Source organism: Artemia sp. Qi Xiang Cuo, chromosome 13 (assembly GCF_049724085.1).
Source record: "Artemia sp. Qi Xiang Cuo chromosome 13, ASM4972408v1, whole genome shotgun sequence".
Classification (NCBI taxonomy): Eukaryota; Metazoa; Arthropoda; class Branchiopoda; order Anostraca; family Artemiidae; genus Artemia; species Artemia sp. Qi Xiang Cuo.
The window spans coordinates 16058591-16082416 of record NC_142806.1 but is presented as its reverse complement, the minus strand read 5'-3'; the positions used below and the strand labels follow the sequence as shown (position 1 = coordinate 16082416).

The following is a 23826-nucleotide window of genomic DNA, read 5'->3' as shown; positions in this document are numbered from 1 at the left end:
AGAAGCGAATTAGTTAATGTCGAAACCCCTGACTTCTGTTGCAGGTCTTAAGCTTACAATTTAGGATCAGGTTAAGCTACAGCCCCCTTCCTCTTCCCTTATCTGTAAATACTCTAAAGCCTGTTGCATGATTTGGGCTTTATTGAAAACTTTTTCTTTATTTGTTAAAATGAAAAAAAATATAGCGAAATGGAATCTTGAACTATTGAAATTTTCAGAAAATAATATCAGTATATTAAGAATCCAGTTTATTTTCATTCGGTGTTTCCAGTCAACTTGAGTGTTACAGTAATTAAGTTTCTATTTTTCATTGATGTTTTGAAATATTATAGCACATTGTGTAAAATATAATTTTAAATAAAGCGCAAACGATTCAATAAGTCAGGGGAGGAGGCAGTAGTCAAATCCTATTTGTAGTAATATTGGTTCGTTTTAAGTAAACTTGAATATTTAATATATTTTTAACTCGTATTAAGATCAATTCATTCATCTACATGTTACATCTATGTATGGTCAGTTGTTTTAATTTCAGTTCGATTGGATTTAATTTATTCTTTGGTAGTACCTTCTCGTGATTTTGAGTTTTAATTATTCTAGAATGATTTAAAAACTTTATTTTTGTTGGTCTTAATTTTAATGCGGCTCTTTACTTTTATTTGGATTTTTTTGTTTTTTTAACTAATAATTAGTTTCTTTTTAATTTGAAGCTCTTGGACATGCTGGGTAAAATCATGCTGTTTTCATGAGGATTGCACCCCTTTTAGAGTGTGTGTATCCTTTTATATTTAATTATACAAGTTCCTCATTCTTGCAAATTTAATGAATTTTAAATTCTTGCTATTACATTTTTAATGAAAAAGTATTATATTCATATACTTTATTATATCTATTATATTTTTAATGTCCTGCATATTATGAAGTAATAATTGCATTCACACTTAAAACTTTCTAAATACTTTACCAACACCTCCCCCCCCCCTAAAGTGCAAATATATAGCTAAAATTATATATTTTCTATCTATTCTGTGACTTCTCTTTGTAACTATGAAACCGGTTATCTCAGATCTAACCTAAGCGCAATTCTTGAGTGTATTTCGTTTAATTAACAAGTACCAAAGAAAGTTTTCGAATATCGTTGTCTACATTCCATCTGATTTATCACTACTGCGTAAAATTAACCTTTGTTTCCATTGTAAACCTTTGTTAACCTTTGATGCTATTTTTTTTTAGCACAATGGCCCCCTAAGGCAGTAGATCCAGGAAATTCGTAAAAATGTTCACACCGAAACAGTTCACCACAGCCGTTGAAACTTAGAAAATATTACGAGATGTTTCAACAGCATATGCATAGGAACAGGCTAATTCAAGTTTTCGAAGCCAAGAAAAATATTCAAAGGACTAGCTTGCACTAGCCTCGAATCGCTATGCCTAATCAAAATGTAATTTATATCCTCCACATTTTTACCTGGAAACAAACCCCAAAAATATCTGATAAACATGATTTCTTTTAGTTACTTACAATTACGGTTCTAGAAAGCTTTCAATTCAGAATACCTAACTAAACTCACAGCGAATAACCAAGAAAATTTGACAGATCACCCAAAAATGGCCATTTTTGTGTGAAACCGCATGAGTGGGAAGCCAGGGAAAGACATAATTCAGGAGATATCTAATTCAACAGCTAATATTGAAAACTTGGCTCGTGTCAAACTTGAAAGAGTAATTGGCTTTCCTTGCGACCGGCCTTATCCCGTGCAGCCGTCTTTTTTCAATCGCATCTATTGCTGTGTGGCTGAAGGCTTTTAGATGGGGGCTTAAATTACTCAGTAACAGGTAATACTAAACAAAAATAGGTTAAGGTTTATTATTGTGAAGAAATTCGGGTCAATACAAACTAAATATAATAACTGACATAGGGACAAGCTGAATTTACTACTCAATTCTTTTTTTTTATGATGTTTCCAAACTTATATTAGCTCATAAATACACTCCTTCCCCGACTGTTCGTTCCATATATGGTCATCATAATGTTTTCTTTGTTACATCAAGTCATGCGCTATACTATATTATTACTACTACTATATACTACTATATTATACAAGTCATCTTCTATACTACTCATCTTCTAAAGCTACTATATTAAACCAGTCCTCTTCTCAGTTTGTAATATGTACAACTGAGTGTAATGTTATTTGAAATAACACAAAATATTATAAGAAACATGATGGAAACGAAGAGAAAAACAGAGAGGAAGGAAACATGACAATCTGATTAGTTCAAACGATATTAAACAGCAGATGTTTTTACTTTAACCACGTAGCGTGTTTGTTACATAGCAACTTTAATAATCTGATTAGTTCAAACGATATTAAACAGCAAGAATTTTATTCTCGAGAAGGGTGGGGGGGTACATTTGTGAGGGGATTGGTTACAGCATTTTTGGAAAGAGCATACACAATGCAACCAAGTAATATGACCACCTTGTCTCTTTGTCAGTTATGAAACATCGTAGCTTATATATTGATCGAAATTAGAAAGCAAAAAAATGAAATAGGTCATACAAGTTCTGCATTCAATGCTTTATTCAAACGCAATCATGGCAAATGTTGCAACTGCATCCCAATAGGGTCAAATCTGGAACTAGTTTCACGACCGTATTCAGTGGAGGACTAGGGGTGTTTGACCATCCTCACCCCGATATTTCTGTCCGACGCATAAAAAAGTAACAAATATTCATATAATATAAACCCATATTTGATGTGCTTTTTAAGGTTTTATGCGCTAATCCTTAAGCCAAAGATGTGAAAATTGGAAAAGTATTCATTATATTAGCCAATAACAAACTTTGGTAATCAAAACAAATAAAAAATAAATTAAAAAAAAAACTTAGCAAAAAGATGATTTTTAAAGAAAACTAAAGAGCCATATCATATTGTCAGATCCCTCCCCCCCCCCTAAAAAAAATTGTCCGAGTCGTAAAAATGTTAAAATATGCATATGAACAAATAGCTTTTTAAAGTTATTTGTGCTTTATCTAAATCCAAAGATGTGAAAACTGGAAAAGTACTCATTATATTAGCCAATAACAATCTTTGGCAATCGAAACAACCCAAAACTAATAAAAAAAAACTTTAGTAAAAATATGTTTTTTAAAGAAACGTAAAGAGTCATATCAGACTTTTCAGACCTCTCTCTCCCCCTGAAATTTTTTGTCTGACTCTTAAAATCGTAACAAATATACATATAAACAAATAGTTCATGCACTTCTTAAAGTTTTTTTGCGCTGCTTCTTAAGCCAATGGCGTGAAAATTGGAAAAGTATTTATTATATTAGCCCGTAACAAACTTTGGCAATTAAAACCACCAAAAACTCAATAAAAAAACCTTAGTAAAAAGACAATTCTTAAATAAAAGAAAAGAGCCATATTGAACCTATCAGACCCCCCACCCCAAACATTTTTGTCCAACTTGTAAAAAAATGACAAATATGCATGTAAATAAATATTTGGTGCACTTTTTAAAGGTTTGATTGCGCTTTTTCTTAAGCCAAAGACATGAAAACTGGAAAATTATTTATTAAATTAGCCAATCAAAAACTATGGCAATCAAAACGACCAAAAAGAAATTAAAAAACAATTTAGTAAAAACATAATTTAATCAAAAGTAAAGAGTTATATCAGACTTTCCAAAAAGAAATCTGTTCAACTCGTGAAAACCTAGCAAATATGCATATCTATTTTTTTCCTATGGCCCGACGGCATTTTTTGGAAATACATGCATACATATATGTATAAAAAAAATATTTGATGTACTTTTTAAAGTTTTTTTATTCAAGTCCTTTAATAATTTAAACTCAAAACGTCCATAAATTATAATTAAAGAATAAATGAAACCAAAAGCGAACAGAATTGGAATTACTATTTCTGCTGGTTTAATGCGGCTTTTTACTTTTCTTTGAAAAACTTCTTTTTCGAATTTTTTTCCAAATAATTAGGGCTATTAACCGTTTTTGAATTTATAGGTCTTGAACATGCTGAATGTAATATTTCTTCTTTAGTGAGGTTGCACAACCAATCCCCCTATTTAAAGGGTACATCTCCCTTTTTCTTAAATTACACAAAGTCCTCGATCTGGCAAATTTAAATGACAATAAGAAATTTAATGAATTTCACATTTTGCTGTTACATATTTAATTAAAACAGAAAGTTTCCAAACACGGATATCCGTAAAGCAGTCTGTAGTTCATCAAGTTTTTCGCTGCTACGTTATACCCACTGTATATTATAATAGGCACTTAGTGGGTATAATTGTACGTTATACCCACTAATTATATATACAGTGGTTATACCCAACCCTTGAATCCCATTAATGTTATTTATTTTACGTAAAATAGTTCACGGATAGCATATGAGAGAAACCGGAAAGTGTTCGCACAGAAACTGTTGAAGCACAAAAACTATTATGCAAATAGCATATGCATAGGAATATGCTGATTTAAGTCCTAGAACCCAAGAATTGTAGTAGTCTTAGTCTGTTTTAAGTTTGGCTTGTATATTTAATATATTCTTTATTTGTTTTAGGATCTATTCATTCAGCTACATCAGTATCTGTTACGCTTATGTCTCATGTGATCATTTATTTTGATTTCTGTTAGTTTTGGGTTTCAATTGTTTTTTTTAAAATAGTAATTCGTGATATTTTTGAGTTTGAGCTATTCTAGAATAATAGTAAAACTATATTTCTGATGGTATTAATTCTAATGCGGTTCTTTACTTCTTTTTTTGAATTTTTTTTTTAAACTGTATATTTAATATATTCTTTATTTGTTTTAGGATCTATTCATTCAGCTACATCAGTATCTGTTACGCTTATGTCTCATGTGATCATTTATTTTGATTTCTGTTAGTTTTGGGTTTCAATTGTTTTTTTTTAAAATAGTAATTCGTGATATTTTTGAGTTTGAGCTATTCTAGAATAATAGTAAAACTATATTTCTGATGGTATTAATTCTAATGCGGTTCTTTACTTCTTTTTTGGAAAGTTTTTTTTAAAAACTAATTTGGGTTATAAGCTCTTCTTTTTTATTTATAGCTCTTGGGCAACATCATAAAATTATGCTGTTGTCATAAGGATTGCAGCCCCTATAGAGGGTGTTACCCCCTGTTTGTTAAATTACATAAATTTGTTCATTCTTGATTTTTTTGGTAATAAGAAATTTAATGAATTATATACTCTTGTTATTACATATTTAATTCAAATAGATAGTTTGTGAACATTGATATTTGTATAAAGTAGTCCAAAGTTCATCTGATTTATCTCTGCTGCATAGCTTACACTTAGCCCTTGGTTTCTATTGATGCATTTTTTTTATTTTACACAACACGGCTAACGGATATTATACAGAGTCCGTGTGCTGATAATGCGATAATCGGGTGGGGTGGGGGTGTATTGACGAGGGAACTGATTATAATATTTTGAAAGAGCAACCAAAAAAGAATCTAGTAGAATTCCATCTTGTCTCTATGTCAGTTATGAAATCTTGAATATACTGATCGAAATTAGAAAGCAAAAAATAAATATGCCACAAAAGTTTGCATTCAATGCTTTCTTCAAACGCAATAATCGCAATTACTGCAACGGCATCCCAATAGGGTCAGATCTGGCACTAGGCTCAAGGCCATATCCTGGAGGAGGGCTAGTAGGTTTGAACCCATTCTCTAGAAATTTTTGTCCTAATCGCAAAAATATAAATAAACAAATATTTGATGCACTTTTTAAAGTTATTTGTAAACCCTCCTTCCGTGACAAAATACCCCACCCCGAACACAATTACCAACCCTGAACAAATAATACCCCATCCTGAAAAATACCCCACCCACCCTAACCTGAACATAAATCCTTCATACGGCCTAGACTACGCTACAGACGGAAATTTGATTTAACTAGCAATATAAATCAACTGTTGATAAAAGCAAAAGACAATAACAAGTCTGCAAGTCTGCAAACTTTTCTCATTGCCTTGGGATACATTTGACCCTTAGGGAAGAAGGAAATCGTGACGGAGGCTTTTGGAAAAGACATTGAAAAGGAATGAGCTTTAAAAAGAACATTGAATAGGAGAGTAAATTGGGAAGAAAATTTCAACATTTAGCAAAAATTACATTTCCGGATGCAGCAAAACTAGATTTGGAAATAATATTGAATAGAGAAGCTATTGATGTGTTTTTTTTCTCTGCCTAGTTGCTGGGTAAATATTTACCAAATCATATTATTGAGTAACAACTAAAGTATATATACCATTCGATGCCTTTTTTTATGCTGATTACGAATATAATAATCATTTCTATCGGAAATGAATTTTAGCCCCCCCCCCCCTTTATATGCCAATTCAGGGTATATATTTCTACATTAGGGGTGGGGGGGGGGGTAATGTTTAAACTTACCTTCCATTTACATCAGAAATAAAATTCCCCCCCCCCCTAATGTAGAAATATATACCCTGAATTGGCATATATAGGGGTGGGGGCTAAAATTCAATCAGCATAAAAAAAGGCATCGAATGGTATATTCACTTTAGTTGTTACTCAATAATATGATTTGGTAAATATTTACCAGTTGCTGTTTTGTTACAGCCCATAAACCTAAAATTGAAAGATTATAACTCACTACATAACTGAAATACGATTCACTTGATGTTCGCTTCACAAGCACTCGAATCAGACTAGTAAATAAAACGGACAACAAATAAAAAAACGAAATCTCCTCCATTCAAACTCGTTAGACAGCTTTACCTGGTTTTTAAAACATGCGAGCTTTTACCTAATATTCTTCAAAATCTTTTATAATCCTTTGACTGTGCCAACTGCTTATATTTGAAATTGCCCGATTCTCTTGGGAGAGGGGATGAAAAAACACAAGTGTTTTCAACTGAAAGTAAGGTATAACATTGAAACGTGAAACAAACAGAATTATTCCGTATATGAGAGGGTAGCCCCCCTCCTCAATTCCTCACTCTTCACGTTAAAGTTTTTTTTTATCACTTTTAAAAAAGCTTCTTATTCCAATTAAACGTCCCTTGTGTTTCAGGAATTGTTCTAAAAAATGGGACAAACAGTCAAACTTTAACGAAAAGAGCTATTTATTGAGGAGGGGGGCAACCTCCTCATATACTGATTAATTTCTGTTCGTTTTATGGTTTAATATTGCTCCTTAATTTCAGTTGAAAAAACTTCCCGATAATGCGAGAAATTGGCCCCCTCCTCCATGAAAAATTCATTTACTTCATGGAAAAACCTCCGTTGAAAGTTTCTCCAATGTAAAATACCCCCCCCCCCCCCGAAAAACTCCCTCTGAACAATTCCACCTTCGCTGAAAATCCCCTACGTAAAATTTGTTTTGGACGATTCTATCTGAAAAATTCTAATTGGCATGTTTTTATTTGAAATAACTTTAATTTCTTATCGTTTTTCAAATCATGCCGGAAATCCCCCTTCCGTGGAGGTAGTGGCAGATCAAGAGGTGGGTGAGGGGGCGCGCGCCCCCTAGCGTAGTCTAAAGTAGAGTAATTTACTTAATTAACTCAAGTTTGCGTTAATTAAACTTGCTCCAGACGCAAGTTTATCGGATCAACCTATTTTGCGCCCCCCTAAATTTTTTTTTCAGACCAACCTATTTTGCCTACCCCCCTAGAAAAAAAAATCTAGGCCCGCTCCTGCGTGAAGGATTTCATCTTTCATCAAACAGTTTGTGGTAACGAACTGTAAGTAAGGAGCGACCCGGCTCAATGGTAACCGAAACTCTAAAAAACGGTATTTTGATACAAATAGATACATCAAAAGAATTATATTTTAATGCTGACTTCAAATATATAAGTTTCATCAAGTTTAATTCTACCCATCAAAAGTTACGCGCCTGAGAAAATTTGGCTGATTTTTGAAAAAAGGGGGAAAGACCCCCGAAAAGTTATAGAATCTTAATGAAAATCACACCATCATATTCCAAGTATGAGAGAACCCTACTGTAAAGGTTTCAAGCTCCTATCTACAAAAATGTGGAATTTTGCATTTTTTTGCCAGAAGAAAGATCACGGGTGCGTGTTTATTTTATTTATTTTTTTTTTGTTTGTTTTTTTTTTCCCAGGGGTGATCGTATCGACCCAGTGGTCCTAGAATATCGTGGGAGGGCTCATTGGAATGGAAATTGAAAGTTCCCCCATTAGTATTTCATGGTTTGACATGCCTGAAATCATGAATTAGAATATTTAATTGGCTGTTTGGGGATTTTCAGACCTAGGTTTTTAGGTTTTAGTGTGTGTTTGACTCCTGGGGTTTATTATTTGAGAAGTTAACTCTTGTATTTTGTGGTTTTACGTGCCTGAAATCATGAATTAGAATATTTAATTGGTTGTTTGGGGATTTTCAGACCTAGGTTTATTAGGTTTTCGTGTATGTTTGACTCCTGGGGTTTATTATTTGAGAAGTTAACTTTAGTATTTTGTGGTTTTACGTGCCTGAAATCATGAATTAGAATAATTAATTAGCTGTTTAGGGTTTTCAGACCTATGTTTTTTAGATTTTCGTGGGTGTTTGTTTCCTGGGATTTATTATTTGAGAAGTTAACTTTAGTATTCCGTGGTTTGACATGCCTGAAATCATTAATTAGAATAGCTAATTAAACGTTTGGGTTTTCAGACCTACGTTTTTTAGATTTTCGTGGGCGTATCTGATGAAATAATTTAGGTCGTATGATCAATTTACTTTATTTTTTATTGCAGTAGTTTTTCAGTAAGGACACTCGATATCCTAAAAGTGTTTAATTCAAACTTTTACCTTGACCGTCGATGTTGTTAGCAGAATTTCAAAAGGATCGTTTATGAGTGCTGGCGCATCTGATGAAATAATTTAGATCGTACGATCAATTTTATTTAGTTTTTAATGCAGTAGTTTCTCAGTAAGGACACTCGACATCCTAAAAGTGTTTGATACAAACTTGTACACTGAGCCTCGATGTTGTTATCAGAATTTCAAAAGGATCGTTTATGAGTGCTAGTGTATCTGATGAAATAATTTAGGTCGTATGATAAATTTAATTTATTTTATTTAATACAGTAGTTTTTCAGTAAGGACACTCGATATCCTAAAAGTGTTTGATTCAAACTTTTACCTTGAGCATCGATATTGTTAGTAGAATTTTAAAAGGATCTTTTATGAGTGCTGGCGTATCTGATTAAATAATTTTTGTCGTATGATCAATTTAATTTTTTTTTTAATGTAGTAGTTTTTCAGTAAGGACACTCGATAACCTAAAAGGGCTTGATTCAAAATTTTACCTTGAGTATCGATATTGTTTGCAGAATTTCAAAAGGATCATTTGTGAGTGCTGGCGTATCTGATTAAATAATTTAGGTCGTATGATCAATTTAATTTTTTTTTTAATGCAGTAGTTTTTCAGTAAGGACACTCGATATCCTAAAAGTGTTTGATTAAAACTTTTACCTTGAGAATCGTTGTTGTTAGAATAATTTCAAAAGTATCGTTTATGAGTGCTGGCGTGTCTGATGAAATAATTTAGGTCGTATGATATTAGTGGTAGTTTTTTTAAGTAAACTCGATGTTTCTCTATGATTCAATCCCAACGACCCCCTGCTCTGAGTGTTCAAAATGATTTCACGACATTATTTTAGTTTTTTTTCTTGCCCCAAACTATTTTTTTTATCATGAACCCTTTTGAAATCAATTTGATCAACGCGCGCGTACGCGTACATAGTATAATGTACGCGCGCGTACATAGGCTAACCTAACCTATGATTTTGGTATTTCTGTGCAATAATGGGGAATTTGGTAACATGTGTGTATGTTTGTGTGTGTGTCTGTGTGTGTTTGTGTGTGTGTTCCGTCTCTAGCATAAGAAAACCTTAAAATCGAGAAAATTGTCAAACGATGTCAAAATATAACCTCTTAGTTTAACTGAGGTATTTGACCTTTCATCTATGCTGAACAAAAAAAAATAACTAGTTGAAGATGTGTTTAAATTCTTCATCAGCATAAAATCAAAGACATGAAAATTAAAAATGTAAATGCGTATTTCAATGAAATAATAGCCTTCTTAACAACTTAATGTCGATAAACAGTGGAAATCAGTTTTATTCAGCATTGTTTGTGAATGATTATAGATGGAGACTGACAAAATCATTTTGAAACTAAAGAAAACCTTAAAAATTTAGTAAATTGTCAAACGATGTCAAAATGTAACCTCTTAGTTTAACTGAGGTATTGTACCTTTCTTCTATGACGAGCAAAAAAATAACTAGTTGAAGTTGCTTCTAAATTATTCATCAATATAAAATCAAAAACATGAAAATTAAAAATGAAATAATAGCCTTCTTAACAATTTAATGTCAATAAACAGTGGAAATTGGTTTTCTTCGGTACTGTTTGTTAATGATAAAAGGTGGTGACTGAAAAAAACATTTTGAATGTAAAGAAAACCTTAAAATTTAGTGGATTGTCAAACAGTATCAAACTGTAACTTCTTAGTTTAAGTGAGGTATCGAACATTTCATCTATGACGAACAAAATAAATCCCTCAAACTCCTTAAAGTTCTTTTAAAATATACAAAAACTACTTATTTAACTCAAAAATTTCGTTTTTAATGGGCACCAAGTAGTTGATCAAATTGATCTCAAAAGGGTTCAAGAAAAAAAAGAAATAGTTTGGGGCAAGAAAAAAAACTAAAATAATGTCGTGAAATTGTTTTGAAAAATCAGAACCTGGGGACATTGGGATTGAATCGCACAGAAACATTGACCTTACTTAAAAAAAAACTACCATTAATATCATACGACCTTAATTATTTAATAAGCTGCACCAGGACTCAAAAATGATCCTTTTGAAACTCTTCTAACAAAATCAATGCTCAAGGTAAAAGTTTGAATCAAACACTTTTAGGTTATCGAGTGTCCTTACTGAAAAACTACTGCATTAAAAAAAAATTCAATTGATCATACGACCTAAATTATTTCATCAGATACGCCACCACTCACAAACGATCCGTTTGAAATTCTGCTAACAATATCGATGCTCAAGGTAAAAGTTTGAATCAAACACTTTTAGGTTATCGAGTGTCCTTACTGAAAAACTACTACATTAAAAAAAAAAATTAAATTGATCATACGACCTAAATCATTTCATCAGATACGCCAGCACTCAAAAACAATCCTTTTGAAATTCTTCCAACAATATCGATGCTAAATGTAAAAGTTTGAATCTCAACATTTTAGTATATTGTTTTCACTTAATTAGACAAAAAATCATTAAAAAAAAATAAATTAAATTTATCATAAGACTCTACATGTGTACTAATAATCACTAGCAATCTTAAACGACACTTTTGATACTACGTTAAATAAATCGAGATTCGATTTACAAGTTTTTATCAAGACCTGTCAAGTTGTCAAGTGTCGTTACTAAGCAACTACTACATTAAAAAATTAATAAAATTGATCATACGATCGAAATTATTTCATCGGATACGCCAGCACTCCTAAATGATTCTTTTGAAATTCTGCTAAAAGCATAGACGGTCAAGGTAAATGTTTGAAATAAACCCTTTTATCATATTGAATGTCATTACTGAAAAACTAGTATATTGAATGATAGATAAAATGGATAAAGCAACCTAAAATGTGTCATCATACATGTCAACAAAAATACAAAATATGTAGGTCTGACAACCCAAACAGTTAATTAACTATTCAAATTCATGATTTCAGGCACGTCAAACCACGAAATACTAAAGTTAACTTCTCAAATAATAAACCCCAGGAAACAAACACCCACGAAAATCTAAAAAACCTAGGTCTGAAAACCCAAACAGCTAAATAACTATTCTAATTCATGATTTCAGGCACGTAAAACCACAAAATACTAAAGTTAATTTCTAAAATAATAAATCCCAGGAGTCAATAACACACGAAAACCTAAAAAACCTAGTTCTGAAAATCCCTAGACAGCCAATTAAATATTCTAATTCATAATTACAGTAAAGTTAAACCACTAAATACTAAAATTAACTTCTCAAGTAATGAACCCCAGGAACCTAACACCCACGAAAATCTAAAAAACTGGGTCTTAAAACCCAAACAGCTAATTAACTATTCTAATTCATGATTTCAGGCACGTCAAACCATGAAATACTAAAGTTAACTTCTCAAATAATAAACGCCAGGAAACAAACACCCACGAAAATCTAAAAAACCTAGGTCTGAAAACCCTAAACTGCTAATTAACTATTCTAATTCATGATTTCAGGCATGTAAAACCACAAAATACTAAATTTAACTTCTCAAATAATAAATCACGGTAGTCCAACAAGCAATAAAATCTATGAAAACTAGGTCTGAAAACCCTAAACTGTAACTTAACTATTCTAATTCATGATTTCAAGCACGTAAAACAACAAAATGATAAAGTTAATTTATCAATCAATAAACCCCAGGATTTAGACACAAACAAAAACTTAAGAAACCTATGTCTGAAAATCCCAAAACATCCTGTTAAATATTCTAATTCATGATTTCAGGCAAGTCAAACTATGAAATACTAGAGTTAACTTCTCAAATAATAAATCCCAGGAACCTCACACCCACGAAAATCTAAAAAACTAGGTCTGAAAACCCAAACAGCTAATTAACTATTCTAATCCATGATTTCAGGCACGTAAAACCACAAAATACTAAAGTTAACTTCTCAAATAATAAACTCCAGGAAACAAACACCCACGAAAACCTAAAAAACCTAGGTCTGAAAATCCCCAAACAGCCAATTAACTATTCTAATTCATGATTTCAGGCACGTCAAATCACGAAATACTAAAGTTAACTTCTCAAATAATAAATCCCAGGAACCTAACACCCACGAAAATCTAAAAAACTAGGTCTGAAAACTCAAACAGCTAATTAACTATTCTAATTCTTGATCTCAGGCACGTAAAACCACAAAATACTAAAGTTAACTTCTCAAATAATAAACTCCAGGAAACAAACACCCACGAAAACCTAAAAAACCTAGGTCTGAAAATCCCCAAACAGCCAATTAACTATTCTAATTCATGATTTCAGGCATGTCAAATACGAAATACTAAAGTTAACTTCTCAAATAATAAATCCCGGGAACCCAACACCCAAGAAAATCTAAAAAAAAACTAGGTCTGAAAACCCAAACAGTTAGTTAACTATTCCAATTCATGATTTCAGGCACATCAAATCACCAAATACTAATGTTAACTTCTCAAATAATAAACCCCGGGAACCAAACACCAACGAAAATCTAAAAAACGTAGGTCTGAAAACCCAACTTGGACTTGCAAACACCAACCCGGACATGCAAACAAAAACAATCAGACATGTAAACAGAGAAAGACAGGCACTTTAGACATTCAAACCAACAAAGACAAATTCTTCGACTTGCAAACATCAGTCCAGGCCTTCCCCTTGAGGTAGATCCCGTTTATTTTCGATTCTGAGTATTTTTGGTTTTCCCTTCAAAATTGACCTCTCCCCCTCCCCTGCCCTCAGAAATGGGGAAACGAAGGGCCTTCGAGCCTTGCCCTTGAGGCAGATACCATTTATTTTCGATTCTGAGCATTTTTGATTTTCCCTCCAAAATTGACCCCCCCTCCCTTGCCCTCAGAAATGGGGGAACGAAGGGCCTCTGAGCCTTCCCCTTGAGGCAGATCCCATTTATTTTCGATTCTGAGTATTTTTGATTTTTCCTCCAAAATTGACCCCCTCCCCCGCCCTCAGAAATTGGGGGACGAAGGGCCTCTGGACCTTCCCCTTGAGGCAGATCCCATTTATTTTCGATTCTGAGTATTTTTAATTTTCCCTCCAAAATTGACCCCCCCTGCCCTCAGAAATGGGGGAACGAAGGGCCTCAGAGCCTTGTCCTTGAGGCAGATCCCATTTATTTTTGATTCTGAGCATTTTTGGTTTCCCTCCAAAATTGACCCCCCCTCCCCTTCCATCAGAAATGGGGGAACGAAGGGCCTCTGAGCCTTCCCCTTGAGGCAGATCCCATTTATTTTTGATTCTGAGCATTTTTGTTTTCCCCTCCAAAATTGACCTCCCCCCTTCCCTGCCCCCAGAAATGGAGTAAGGAGGGGCCTCTGAGCCTTGCCCTTGTGGAAGATCCCGTTTATTTTCGATTCTGAGCATTTTTGGTTTTCCCTCCAAAATTGACCCTTCACGTTAAAAAATTATCCAATCACTAATTACCCCTTTTTTGTAAATGTCAATCAATGAATTCCGATTATAAAAGCGTGTTTAATCATGTTACCTAACCCACAGTACAGCTATTTGATATGCGTAGCCTACTGCCAGGAACCAGTGGAGGGATCCTTGCTCGTAATTGCTAATCACCTTAACCCTTTTATCCATTATAGCATAGGAAGGAACGTAAAGGCCCCAAATAGCATAGGAAGGAACGTAAAGGCCCAGAATCCATAGGTACATGCTCTGGAAAGGCACCAAGGAACGTAAAGGCCGCAAATAACACAGGAAGGAACATAAAGGCCGAGAATAGCATAGGAAGGAACATAAAGGCCGAGAATAGCATAGGAAGGAACATAAAGGCCGAGAATAGCATAGGAAGGAACATAAAGGCCGTAAAGTATAACCTAGCACTCTACTTAAGTTAATTCGTAAGTTAGCCATTTAACCAAATAAAAGTAAATTAATATGAAAATTTTGTTTTAATTATTCATGTACGGTGAGCCAAGATCAAAACCTGCATTAATTCAAAAACGCTCAGAAATTAAATAAAATAAACAAGTTTTTTTAACTGAAAGTAGGGAGCGACATTAAAACTTAAAATGAACAGAAATTATTCTGTATATGAAAGGGGCTGTCCCCTCCTCAATGCCTCACTCTTTAAGATCATGTTTGACTTTCACACAACTCTATTTTTTTTTAAACAATAAAAAGCTGGAGCTTAAAAACCAAGCCTTTGAGGAGGGGGCAGCTCCTATCATACACAGAATAATTTCTGTTCGTCTTAAGTTTTAGTTTCGCTCCTTACTTTTAGTTAATAAAAATGTTTTTTTATTTAATTCGAAAAAAGACACGATGTGCATCACCGTTGTCAACAAAGCGTATCTGTAATATCTCAGGAACAACTAATGACATTTAGTGAAAACTTCCAAGGTTCGTTTACGAAGTTGTTAAAATAAATCAAAACATACTAGTTAGAACTAAAAAAATAGAATTGGATATTTTAATTCTTAGGCCAAAGACGTGAAAACTGGAAAAGTATTCATTATATTAGCCAATAACAAACTTTTCCAATCAAAATAACCAAAAATAATAAACTTCATTGAAAAGATAATGTTAAAAATTGTAGAGTCATATCAAACTTAAGGCCCGCAGAAATAAAGTCCTACAACGATTCAAACTCAAAACGACCATAAATCACAATTGATGAATTGAACTGAATAAAACTTTGTTAAAAGAAAAAAAACTATACACTATTTAATCATTTAACAAGAAGCCGTCCAAGAAGAAACAAAGCTTTGAGGACAAACGGTTACAGCAATCAATACCCATAAAATCAAATTAACAAGTCTAAAAGAATAAACAAATAAATAAATTTAGTGATCATAAATAAAATGAATTTCAAAACCCAATCTCTCTCGTCAAAAAAAAAAAAAAATGAAAAAAGACCACACGAACTATGGTTCCTTAGTAGATACCTATCTAAAGGTCGTGACGGGAGTCCATATATGGGCATGGAATCCCCAGGGAGAATGATTGCATAATCGAAGTGGGTCAATGACCTAAATTTCCAAAGGTCGATTTATTTGCTGTTGTTGTTGTTTTGGACAAGTGCATGCTCGAGGCGAATGTCAAGATGTTTCCAGGAATTAGGAAACAGTTAGATTACGTGTTTCCTTCTCAGCCAATCAGCGAGTCCGATACATCGCTAGAAAACATAAAATATATTCTTTTTACCCTCAAAATCTAACCCCTCCCCCAATTTTTTACAACAATAATTCTCGCAATAGAAATAATTATCCTTCTCGATAAATTTTGGCTTTTCTGTATTGTAATCTTTTCTCTAACTGAGACATCCGTCGCTCTGTTGTTATTAACTCGCTCTGATTTGACATAAGGCTCTCCAGCGCGAGGTTATAATTAGCTCTCACCCTTTTTAAAGCACTTCCTGTTCGTTTACGTTAGCAGTTTAGTCAAAGGTTTCTCAGATTCAAAAGGATGCCAAGTATATTTCGTCAAATTTTTACTTTAACAATCTTTTTATCTTATTTAAAGTCTATAGACTGGAATATTTAATTTTTTTCCTAAATGGTAAAAATAGAAATATTAATTTCTATCCTAAGGCTATAGACTACTGATTGTCATGATTTTTTTTTCACAAGTTGTTTAATAAAAACGTTTAAGTAAGGGGGATTCGTTGTGTTCGAACCATTTCTTTTTGACATTTTAGCGATATTATCTATAGCATTTGAATAAAAGGTAGTAAGATATATTCTTTATTGATCTGCATTTCTCTTGAATATATAGGAATATTAATTCAATGAGATGGTAATCCTAAGACGGGTTAATTTCACAAAATTTAGGGAGGGGGTCAATTTGAATCCAGGATATTTGTTGGGGAATGGGTTAACGCTTTTAATGGTGACAAAATAGAAATGAAAAGATAATTGTTTTTACCATAATTGTTTTCTACTTCGGTGTCGAACCATTTCTCTTTGACATTTTAGCGATTTTAACTATAGCATTTGAATAAAAGGTAGTAAGATATATTCTTTATTGATCTGCCTTGCGCTTGAATAAATCGCAAGATTAACTCAATGAGAGGGTAAACCTAGGGTGGCTTAATTTTCCAAAATTTAGAGGGAGGGGGGTCAATTTTGTATCCAGAATTTTTGGTGGGGAGGGGGTTAGCGCTTTTATTAGTGACAAAATAGAAATGAAAAGATAAGTTTTTTGGGCTTCAGTGTCTAACCATTTCTCTTCGACATTTTAGTGATGTTAACTATAACATTTGAATAAAAGGCAGTAAAACATATTCTTTATTGATCTGCCTTGCGCTTGAATAAATCGCAAGATTAACTCAATGAGAGGGTAAACCTAGGGTGTCTTAATTTTCCTAAATCTAGAGGCGGGGGTCAGTTTTGTATCCAGCATTTTGGCTGGGGAGGGGGTTAGCATTTTTAATAGTGAAAAAAAAAAAATGAAAAGATAATTGTTTTTACCATAATTGTTTTCGACTTAAGTGTTGAACCATTTCTCTTCGACATTTTAGTAATTTTATCTATAGCATTTGGATAAAAGGCAGTAAGATATATTCTTAATTGATCTGCCTGGCGCTTGAATAAATCGCAAGATTAACTCAATGAGAGGGTAAACCTAGGGTGGCTTAATTTTCCTAAATTTAGGAGAGGGGGTCAATTTTGTATCCAGGATTTTTGTTGGGGAGGGGGTTATCACTTTTAATAGTGACAAAATAGAAATGAAAAGATAATTGTTTTTACCATAATTGTTTTCGACTTCAGTGTTGAACCATTTCTCTTCGACATTTTAGTGATTTTAACTATAGAATTTGAATAAAAGGCAGTAAGATATATTCTTAATTGATCTGCCTTGCAGTTGAATAAATCGCAAGATTAACTCAATGAGAGGGTAAACCTAGGGTGGCTTAATTTTCCGAAATTTAGGGGGGGGGGCAATTTTCTTTCCAGTATTTTGATAGGGAAGGGGTTAACGCTTTTAATAGTGACAAAATAGAAGACTATGGTTTTTAACTTTGATATGGTGAGCTGTATTTGTTAGAGTTTCAGAAACATTACATATTTATTTAATTTAAACCCTTTTTTTCAGATATAATAATGTTTGGCTTGATTGATACAGAATATATTGGTCTGAAATATTCCTCAACTGGCATTATTTTCGAAGCAGCTTTCTTACTCCTAGACAATCGATGACGTGAAATTCATAGCTATAAATGGAACGTTGGATAAAACATGTATAAGTACGAGAAGAACAGATGGAGTCGAACACTAAATTTTGTAATTCAAAACGGCTCTTACGTCAAAACCATAAGAACACATAATGAAAATAGCTATTAAGTAAGACATATACAAGAGGAAATTCAGGAAATATGAAGTTTTTCGGTGTGCAAGCTGTTTATGTTAAGGGAAACGTGCCAACTGATAAACTCTTACTAGAAAAATGTGATAAAAACATAGCATTATTCAATTTAGAAGACTTCAAATGTGAGAAATACCTGCATTGAGTACATGAACCAGAAGATGAAGTTAGATATTTCGCTCAATGGATACCGGAAAAGATGCCTGACATGGAAAAATTCATCAGATATCCAAAGACCTAAAATTGCTCTTCTTCATATCAAATGGATTAGGCTTTTTTTTAATATGTCATTATGTATTTTTTCAAATATTTTAAAATATTTTTAAGCAATAAATATCTTAAGCCCGAGACGTTTTTATTCTTTAAAATAGTCCATCGCCATGAAAATTAGACTTTCAGATTCAACATGCCAGGGAACACACTTTCAAGTTCAACATGTTGGAGAACCCTAAATAGTCATCCATAAAAAGGTAAGTTAACCCTAAAATGTTTAATACTTTTTCTTGAATTAAACTTTCAGATCCAGTATGACGGGGAACACATTTTCAGGTTCAGCATGTAGGATAACAGTCAATGCTCATCCCTCAAAAGGTAAGTTAACACTAAATGGTTAAAGAATTTCTCTAAAATCACACTTTCAGGTTAGGTTAGCTAGGGCCCCGACCCCCCCCCCTCCCAAATGGTCCATCGGCCCCACTCAGACCCCCAAGTTCCCCTGGGCCCCAAAGAGGCACCCGAGCCCCCGTTGCTCCTTACTTTCAGTTAAAAAAACTTGTTTTTTTTTATTTAATCTATTAAAGACCATAACAATTTAGGTTCTGCATAAATCCTTTTACAGAAGTTATTTAGTGAAATCATAAGACATGATGAAAGAAAAAAAGTACATAAAACAAAAAAATTGTCAGGTGTGGGGTTCGAACCCACGACCCCGTATGGGGACCAGATCTTAAGTCTAGTGCCTTAACCACTCAGCCAACCTGACTTGTAAACAATTCTTGATCATATTGATATTGTAATTCAGTTTTGTCCCTTTTCAATCCAACAAAACAAGAAATAGCCTCATACGCTGCCAGTAGCTTAATTTCGTCTAAAGCCTGGGGGGTAAAGTTGAAGCCAATTTTCCCAAATCAAGTGAAAATAAGCAAAAAATAAAAAACAAAAACATAGTTTTAGCTTAGAGTCTTAGCTTAGAGATTTTGTTGAAGTTTTAGTTTATTTTAGTTTTAGTTAATAGTTTAGAGTTTTAGCTTAGAGTCTTAGCTTAGAGTTTTGTTAGAGTTGAAGTTTAGTTTAGTAATAGTTAAGAGTTTAGAGTTTTAGCTTAGAGTCTTAGCTTAGAGTTTTTTGTTAGAGTTCTAGTTTAGTTTAATTTTAGTTAAGAGTTTGATTTTTTACCTTTGAGTTTTTGTTAGAGTTGAAGTTTAGTTTAGTAATAGTTAAGAGTTTAGAGTTTTTAGCTTAGAGTCTTAGCTTAGAGTTTTGTTAGAGTTCTAGTTTAGTTTAGTTATAGTTAAAAGTTTAGAGTTTTACCTTAGAGTCTTAGCTTAAAGTTTTAGTTAGAGTTGAAGTTTACTTTAGTTTTAGTTTAGAGTTTAGAGTTTTAGCTTAGAGGCATAGCTTAGAGTTTTGTTAGAGTTCTAGTTTAGTTTAGTTTTACTTAAGAGTTTAGAGTTTTTAGCTTAGAGTCTTATTTTAGAGTTTTAGTTAGAGTTGAAGTTTAGTTTAGTTTTAGTTAAGAGTTTAGAGTTTTAGCCTAGAGTCTTAGCTTAGAGTTTTAGTTAGAGTTGAAGTTTAGTTTAGTAATAGTTAAGAGGTTAGAGTTTTAGCCTAGAGTCTTAGCTTAGACTTTTAGCCTAGAGTCTTAGCTTAGAGTTTTTTGTTAGAGTTCTAGTTTAGTTTAATTTTAGTTAAGAGTTTGATTTTTTACCTTTGAGTTTTTGTTAGAGTTGAAGTTTAGTTTAGTAATGTTTAAGAGTTTAGAGTTTTTAGCTTAGAGACATATCTTAGATTTTTTTTAGATTTCTAGTTTAGTTTAGCTATAGTTAAAAGTTTAGAGTTTTACCTTAGAGTCTTAGCTTAAAGTTTAAGTTAGAGTTGAAGTTTACTTTAGTTTTAGTTTAGAGTTTTAGCTTAGAGACATAGCTTAGAGTTTTGTTAGAGTTCTAGTTTAGTTTAGTTTTACTTAAGAGTTTAGAGTTTTTAGCTTAGAGTCTTAACTTAGAGTGTTAGTTAGAGTTGAAGTTTAGTTTAGTTTTAGTTAAGAGTTTAGAGGTTTAGCCTAGAGTCTTAGCTTAGAGTTTTAGTTAGAGTTGAAGTTTAGTTTAGTAATAGTTAAGAGTTTAGAGTTTTAGCCTAGAGTCTTAGCATAGACTTTTAGACTAGAGTCTTAGCTTAGAGTTTTAGTTAGAGTTCTAGTTTAGTTTAGTTTTAGTTAAGAGTTTGGTGTTTTACCTTAGAGTCTTAGCTTACAGATTTTGTTAGAGTTTTAGTTTATTTTAGTTTTAGTTAAGAGTTTATAATTTTAGATTATAGTCTTAGCTTAGAGTTTTTGTTAGAGTTCTAGTTTATCCTAAACCGATTTTACAAGTTGAAGTACCCATCCTTTTCACCCACAACTTTACTATGCTGCTTTTTTGAATGCTCCAACACCAAGCAATACTTTTCAAAGGCATTTCAGAACAAGTTATTTTCTTAATGTCCCTCCTAAACCCATTTTACAAATTGAAGTACCCATCCTTTACACCCACAACTTTACTTTACAGCTTTTTGAATACTCCAACACCAAGCAATACTTTTCAAAGGGCATTTCAGAACAAGTTATTTTCTTAATGTCCTTCCTAAACCCATTTTACAAGTTGAAGTACCCTTCCTTTTCACCCACAACTTTGCTATACTACCTTTTTGAATGCTCCAACACCAAGTAATACTTTTCAAAAGACATTTCAGAACAAGTTATTTTCCTAATGTCCTTCCTAAACCCATTTTTAAAGTTGAAGTTCCAATCCTTTTCACCCACAACTTTACTTTACAGCTTTTGAATGCCCCAACACCAAGCAATACTTTTCAAAAGGCATTTCAGAACCAGTTCCTTTCTTAATGTCCCTCATAAAACCTTTTTACAAGCTGAAGTACCCATCCTTTTCACCACAACTTTACTTTACAACTTTTTTTCTTAATGTCCCTACTAAACCCATTTTACAAGTTGAAGTACCCAACTTTTTCACCCAGAACTATATTTCACAGCTTTTTGAATGCCCCAACACCAAGCAATAATTTTCACGTCTTTTTTTTTAAAATATGGTGTAGGTGTTTATCCCTCCAATGATAAAAAATTACTGATTTAATGCACACAACAAACTAGATAGTCTCGATAACCTACCATGGAGTACCACTGGGAAAGCCGCTTCCAATGTAAGAGCAACCATAGAGTACGCTTGCTACACCCGCACGCATGCATAGTGAGAGAGAAATACAAAGTCGACATGGGGGGATTTTCCGGCGAGTATGGTTAGGTTAGGTTAGACTAGATTAGGTTAGGTTAGATTAGGTTAAGTCAGGTTAGGTAAGTTAGGTTAGGTTAGCTAAGTTAGGTTAGGTTAGCTAGTAATAATCTCTCCATGTTTAAGTTAGGTTAGGTTAGGCTAGATTAAGTTAGGTTAGGTTAGATTAAGTTAGGTTAGGTTAGGTTAAGTTAGGTTAGGTTAGGTTAGCCTACGTACGCGCACGTACGTAGGCTAACCTAACCTAACTTAACCTAACCTAACATAACTTAATCTAGCCTAACCTAACCTAACCTAACTTAAACATGGAGAGATGTTTACTAGCTAACCTAACATAGCCTAACTTAGCTAACCTAACCGAACTTACCTAGCCCGACTTAACCTAACCTAACTTAACCTAGCTTAATCTAGTCTAACCTATCCCAACCCTACTCGCCAGAAAATCTCCCACGGTCGACTTAGTCTTTCTCTCTCACTATGTAAGCTTTCGGGTGTAGCAAGCGTACTCTATGGTTGCTCTTACATTGGAAGCGGCTTTCCCAGTGGTACTCCATAGTAGGTTATCGAGACTATCTAGTTTACTGTGTGCGTTAAATCAGTAATTTATTATCATTGGATAAGAAATAAGAGGGTCTTTGAGAAAAATCTGAATTGAAGTGGAATCTTGTATGATGACTAGACCTTGAACTTTTCTTCACTTTGTTGAGATAATTTAAAATTTAAGTAAAAATTTTTATCTTCCAGGAAAATATTCAGAACTATGGAATAGCTTTATCTATCTTCTACGGAAATTTTTCAAATAGAAATTTAAGTTTTATTGTGTCCTAGTGAAATTAAGAATTGAAGTGGAAGATTTTTAATTTCTTTGGAGAAATTAGAATTGAACTGTAAGTTCTTTAATAAAATTCAGAAGATAACTTGAACTTTCTATCTTCTATGAAAAATTTGGAATAATATTTAAAATTTTTTCATCTCTTTGAGAAAAATCTGAACTGAAGTGGAAACTTGCATGATATTGTGGCGTGCACAACTGAAGTGGAAACTTGCATGATATTGTGGCGTGCACAAAAGTTATAAAGTAAAGTTGTGGTGAAAAGGATGGGTACCTCAACTTGTAAAATGGGTTTAGGAGGGACATTAAGAAAAGAACTTGTTCTGAAATGCCTTTTGAAAAGTATTGCTTGGTGTTGGGGCATTCAAAAAGTTGTGAAGTATAGTTCTTTGTGACGCATATGTTTACTTAAACTTGTTATATAGACTTAGGAGTAACTTTAAGAAAAAAGTTGTAAAGTAAAGTATTGGTGGAAGTTAGATGTACTGCAATTTGAAAAGCTGGTTTAGGATGAATGTTAAAAAAGTAAATGGTTCTGAGATGCCTTTGGACAAGTATTTCTTGTTGCTGGAGCTTTCAAAAAGCTGTAAAGTAAAGTTGTGAGTGAAAAGGATTGGAACTTCAACTTTAAAAATGGGTTTAGGAAGGACATTAGGAAAATAACTTCTTCTGAAATGTCTTTTGAAAAGTATTACTTGGTGTTGGAGCATTCAAAAAGGTAGTATAGTAAAGTTGTGGGTGAAAAGGATAGGTACTTCAACTTGTAAAAATGGGTTTATGAAGGACATTATGAAAAGAGCTTGTTCTGAAATGCCCTTTGAAAAGTATTGCTTGGTGTTGGAGCATTCAAAAGCTGTAAAGTAAAGTTTTGGGTGAAATGGAAGGGTTCTTCAATTTGTAAAATTAGTTTAGGAGGGACATTAAGAAAAGAATTTGTTCTGAAATGCCTTTGAAAAGTATTGCTTGGTGTTGGAGCATTCAAAAAAGCAGTATAGTAAAGTTGTGGGTGAAAAGGATGGGTACTTCAACTTGTAAAATGGGTTTAGGATAAACTAGAACTCTAACTAAAACTCTAAGCTAAGACTCTAAGCTAAAATTCTAAACTCTTAACTAAAACTAAAATAAACTAAAACTAACAAAATCTGTAATCTAAGACTCTAAGGTAAAACACGAAACTCTTAACTAAAACTAAACTAAACTAGAACTCTAACTAAAACTCTAAGCTAAGACTCTAAGCTAAAAGTCTAAGCTAAGACTATAGGCTAAAACTCTAAACTCTTAACTATTACTAAACTAAACTTCAACTCTAACTAAAACTCTAAGTTAAGAC

At 33.1% G+C, this 23826-nt stretch overlaps 1 long non-coding RNA gene across 1 annotated transcript in view; it reads right to left on the bottom strand.

The window, feature by feature from the left end:
• LOC148945010 (uncharacterized) overlaps nucleotides 1-6700 on the bottom strand; it is a 540330-nt gene extending 533630 nt beyond the window's left edge. The window contains exon 1 of the long non-coding RNA XR_016142750.1: nucleotides 6667-6700. This is a non-coding gene — a long non-coding RNA (uncharacterized LOC148945010). The remainder of the gene's footprint in view (nucleotides 1-6666) is intronic.
• Nucleotides 6701-23826: the final 17126 nt, after the last annotated feature.